This window comes from Manacus candei, unplaced genomic scaffold (genome assembly GCF_025592945.1).
Source record: "Manacus candei isolate 608988 ecotype Guabito, Panama unplaced genomic scaffold, ASM2559294v1 h1tg000023l, whole genome shotgun sequence".
NCBI lineage: Eukaryota > Metazoa > Chordata > Aves > Passeriformes > Pipridae > Manacus > Manacus candei.
Genome location: NW_026138071.1, coordinates 3769949 through 3775353, shown reverse-complemented (window position 1 = coordinate 3775353; position 5405 = coordinate 3769949). Strand labels below are relative to the sequence as shown.

Sequence of the window (5405 nt, the reverse complement as noted above, 5' to 3'; positions counted from 1 at the left end):
AATCTCTGGATATCTTCAAATATGTGCCTTTCTGACCTTGAACAAGCACAGAACAGCATTCTTGTGACACTCTAGGCTATACATCTAGAAAGAAGTGTAAATTCATCAGTATCCACTAAAGAAGAGTCTGCTGTCTGTTGAAATGTGCTAGCATTGCTGGCTCTCCACTGATCTGCAGCAGAGCTCCTTGGTGTACAAAAAGTCTTAATGACACCAAGTCCTGATGACCATCACTCTTATACCAGGACAGTGGCAGATCTAGCTCAGCATGGCAAAGTTTTGTTTTGGGATCTGAGTGACTCAGAGAGGGGGACACTTCCCAGGGATACCCAATGCTGAAGGACATGAGGGCACTGTAGTGCTGTGATTAATGTAACTATATGATGTTTTCTTCACACAGACAGGTTTAAATCAGTCATGAGATTTGGGCTGAGGAAAGAGTATTTCTTCAGCAGGTACCAACATGTCTCTGCTTCCTATAGTTTTATCCTTTTCTGCAGCATTGTGCACGGTCCATTGCCCAGGGACTGTATGTTCCAAAGCTTGTCCACTGTATCCACCTATATTAAATGGCCAAATAATAGTTATCAACATTACTAATCTAAGATCACCTACGTAGTTTCACCTACAAATGCCCATGAGTCACACTGTCCCACCTCCCACCCCCAACGGGCTGTGTCATTAATTTATCCTATATTTGTCCTTTACATAGTCCAGTCTTGAAGCTTTTGATCTTTGATGCTGAAAGTTTAAATCAGGTGTTGAGAGCTGTTTTGTGATTAGAGATGTCTAGGGCTGGGGGGAAGGTAAAGGAGAAATACGTATTTCTTTCCTTATTCACCTTTCATGTACCATGGCAGGGACTGTACAAATCTGGTCCTGATGACCCAGCTAGAATGTTCCAATTCTGTTTTTCCTCTCCCTTGAAGGACTGTGGTTCTTCAGCAAAAGGTAAATAACCCTTTTTCCTCTGACCCAGAAATACTTATATGAGTCATAATGTTCTAAATGTGCCTGTTGGTGTAAAACTACATGCTGATCTGAAATTCTTCTTTGGGTTTCAAGGTTGTTTCAGAACAAAGTGTATTTTAATTCTTCACAAATATTTTACTTTATTGTCTTTAGAACTGGGGATGAAGGAACCTATATGTGATTTTATTAACACAGAGCAAATATCTGACTGTTTACTTCTGGTTTCGTAACTGCACCCTGGCAAGGGAAGGGGAGATGAGGAAAGGAGACTGCAGAGATTTAAGCAATTCTGACAAGGACAGAATAGAAATCAGTGCTTCTAGAGAGTCTCTGTCTCCTAAATTTCTCTGTAGTGCCTACTGGACCATTGGTAATCCCCACAGAGCAGGATTTTCAGAACTATTGGAGAGGCCACTGAGAATTTAAGTCTTTTATGATTTGTCTTCCTGAGCCAAAGAGATTCCCCTCAAGTACCTTAATGTTATTCAAAATAAGGTTATTCTGACTCAGTTAAGCAAAGGGATCTCACCTTCTAATAAACTCAGGTGGACACAACACCATAGCTAAAACTTATTCTTAAAACTTTAAGTTCCTTGAAACAAACTCTTTTGTGAGTGGAATTAAAGTAGGAGAGAAGGGGGCAGACAAAACTGAACAATTGCTGGGAATATGAGAATTATATAGGGCCAATAATGAGTTTATCAAAAAGAAGAGCTGGCTAAAAGCTGTAGGAGGACAGTGACAGCTTGCCAGGTTTTCTTGTGGGTTTTTTATCACTATTTTAAAGTTTCACAAAAATGATCTGTTCTATAGAAATAATGCTTTGAAATACTTTAAAATATATGGTAGTCAGAATAGCCTCTTGCAACTCTAGAGGTTTTGCTCTTTCTCTCTCTGGAGAAACTGTGACTGCAGGTCTCAGGTGGAACCCCTTTGTAAATACAAAGAGTCTGCCTAATGTGGGCATTACAGAGTTGGGAGATGCTTAGCTTTGGTAGCCTGGATTTGAACCTTGAATGACTACAGAAGGTGAGGGGCGGGAGGGGAGCAAAGATGGCAAATGGCACTGTCATAATTACTCAAGAGGTATTTAGGACAGTGCCGTGGACTCTATTGCCTTGTGTTAAAGCCATGAAGACAAGAGTATCCTCATCCTGTTGCAGATCTAGACTTGAGTTATGAGTACTTGAGGTAAGCAAAGTGCAAGGCAATCTCCAGTGCACCAAGAAATTAAGACTAAGAAGCAATTGGATTGTGACAGACCTCAACAATCCCAGGCAACCACGTTAACATACATCAAGGTTTTAAAGGTTTATATGTCCCTCTTTCTCCTGTATAGAAATCTACATCACAGGCCATAAAATACTGTAAGAAACTAAAGAGCAGGAGTAAAGGGTGTGAAGTTGAAACTATAACATGTTGCAGGATAAAAACAAGAAAGAGACGTTCTTGCTGTCATCCAAGGTCCATGTGATAGCCAAATACCTCCACTGGAGAGAACTCACCGATGGCTCCTGGGAAGCAGATTATAGACCAGGGTACAGAGAGGAAGTGGAATCCAACAACACCCCTCCCAAAGAAGTTCCCTCCACACTCAAATCTGGTTGTCAGCTCGAAATTTTGGTCTGTGCATGGATACCCTGACTATGAACCAGATTTAGCAGTTGGGAAGAGAGGAATATAGGATGTTAGTAATCCTCTACAGGCATGAAGCATAAATGAGGAGATCCTGCTTCCTAACTCTTGTGCTGATTTTTTAGAATGATTAATTGAAGTAGAAAAGAGAAAAAATGATCAGAGAGAGTCTTAACTGTGTTTACACCTGAGGGTGCAGTGATCTGGGTTTTACTATGGAGAAATGATCAGTAGAAAAGATATTTTTGAGCTAAGATCAAACAGAAGGGCTGGAAACAGAAAGAGTAGTGTGGATATTTTTTTTTCCTTATGTCTGTTTTTGTGCACACTGTAACTGCTGTACATTGGTGCCATCTACTGCCTGGTCTGGGGCTGTCCCTGCCTGGGTCTCCAAGGCGGTCACCAGTTATGTGTAGCAAAAGTGCAACACAGGCAGAAAAAACCCTACAATTCTATGCCAATGCCCTGACATAAGAAAAAAAAATTGTAACTATCTGTCCTGATGACAGCAGCACTGATTTAAAGAGAATAGAGCTGTTAACCAGCAATATAGCTCACTTGCCTTGCAGGTAGGACATAAACCGTGGGTGAACATCCCTTTGGCCCGGAGGAAACAAGAAGGAATCGTCTGGATTCCTTAACTATGTCCATGTACTATGGATCAATAAGTCTCATCCGATCCCGTACAGATACCACCACCAGTGAGACAGTACCCCTGAGAGACAGGGGAGGAGATCCTGCAGCTTTTGCAATGCTGATGGTGTATGACTTCTTCTCTGGAGTCAAAGCAAAGGTTCCTGTGGGATCCATGCCAGGAGCCTGGTGCTAGAGGATAGCCTGGTGCTAGAGGATAGCCTCCAGCCCCCCGCAGCCGCTGTGATTGTCATCCTGAGCAGGCAGCAGGTCACCTCTGAAACTCCTCTTTGCAGGCCAGGGCTTCCCCATGTCTCTTGTTTAATGTAATTACAATAACTCATCCACAAAGCTTTTGTGGTGATCATTAAGCTGCTGTTCCCAGTAGCTGTAAAGCTAATACACAAAAGTGATGTCTCAATCAGCTGGTCTGAGCTGTACAGCACAGTTCACATCATCACAGCTAACTCAGCTGAGGCTATTTCAGAAAACTTTTTGCTTAGGGAAGGCAGGAGAATGATGTCAAAATGTGAAAAAGAAAGTTTTTGGCTGTACATAGAGTTACGCTATCAGGGGACTGAATGAGGCAGGTCCTGATGGGTCAGATATTGGCTCCTTAAGTAACCATAACAATTGTGAAATTTCTTTTAATCTAGCAAAATTATCCAGATTAAACTTTAGTAATCTGCATGTATTTGAGTTGACCTACAGGATCAGTGGTATTTTCAGTGAGCAATGGCATCTGACAGAAATTCCAAAAATTCTGACAAGGGCAGAGAGAGGCAGAAAGAGAAGTTAAAACTTCCCAGGAGAAGAAGGGTCTGACCTAAGCAAATGGAAATTTAGCAAGGTATGCTCTGTGCCTTGTATCCTCAAATCCTGAAGAGGAACACTTTGTAAGCTTCAAGGAGCATAAATTTCAAATCTGAAATTAAATGTCTTTACATCACATATTTTTTATGTAATTCACTGTTCAAAGAAGGGTCTGAGACAGAGAGAGGGTATGATTGACAGAAAGATGACTTAGACATTCAGGTGTGCACTGTAGCATACAATTCCTTAGGAATTGCTGAGGCTGGTAACAGTACTCCCTTGAGGTGTGACAGCCACAAGGATCGGGAGCAGGACCTGGCATCCTTCCCTGGTAGAACGTAGAACAGGAATACAGTTAGTGTTCCTCTCAATTCATGACATTTGTTCTTATAAGCCATCAAACTGGATATTTACAGGGCCCTTAGCACCACTGTGGTTAAGGATTTCATCAGCACTATGCCTGCTTTGTGAGTGTGCTATCCTCCTTTTACAGGCAATAGCAGCCAAAACCCTGAATCCCAGGTTTGTGACCAGCCACCAAGCCGATACCCACACAGCAAGAGCAGTGCCAGCAGCAGTAGAAAATGTCATCTTCTGATAGACCTGCCCAGAGGAAAAGGAGGAAGAGTAGTTGAAGACAGACATGGTGTTTGCCTGACTCACAGTTCAAGGTGAAGTCTCATTTAATGACACAGGTCTCCCTGTTTACTTTGTGACAGAGATTGTCTCAAATATTTTCAATCTGTGGGTAAATGCTGACTTTTCTAATTTGTCATTCTGAAGCCTTGTTTGATCATTGTGTTTGTAAGGTAATCTCATAACCAAAGACTCTTTTAAGTGCTTATGGAGTGTTTAGGTTCAAAAGGATCTGTCTCAGTTTCCTCTGCTTCAAATGAAATCAATGCCCATCATAAATATCCCAAAGTCAATTCCTAACCATGGATAAAACCTTTTATAGATAAGAATGTATATACTTTTATTATGGAAATTAACATTTGAAAATATACATATAAAGGGGGGTTCATTCTCCTTTTAAGAGGAAAGTTCTTTAAAATTTATGGAAAATTGCCTTTCTTAATAATTCAGTTTTATACAAACTGAACATAAACTATTTCTGAGAACATGAGAAAAAAGAAAGAACATTTTCCCAGAACTGCAAATCAGTAGAGACTGCCTTTCAGGAGAAGAAACTTGAGTTTCCCACTGGGAGCTGATTCCACATATGACTTTCAGGAAGACCAGCCATGGCCACCAACAAATACACCATCAGAGCCAAACACAAGCCTTCAGGGGAATGTGATCTGACAAGCAGCTGCCACTGCTGAAAACTGTCTTTGTAGATCCTGACATCT

At 41.3% G+C, this 5405-nt stretch overlaps 1 long non-coding RNA gene across 1 annotated transcript; it reads left to right on the top strand.

The window, feature by feature from the left end:
- The first annotated feature begins 343 nt into the window (after positions 1 to 343).
- On the top strand, positions 344 to 4567 carry LOC127470938 (uncharacterized). The gene is made up of 3 exons (XR_007904468.1): positions 344 to 455; positions 930 to 951; positions 4547 to 4567. It is a non-coding gene; the product is annotated as an uncharacterized LOC127470938 (long non-coding RNA).
- The last annotated feature ends 838 nt before the right edge of the window (positions 4568 to 5405 follow it).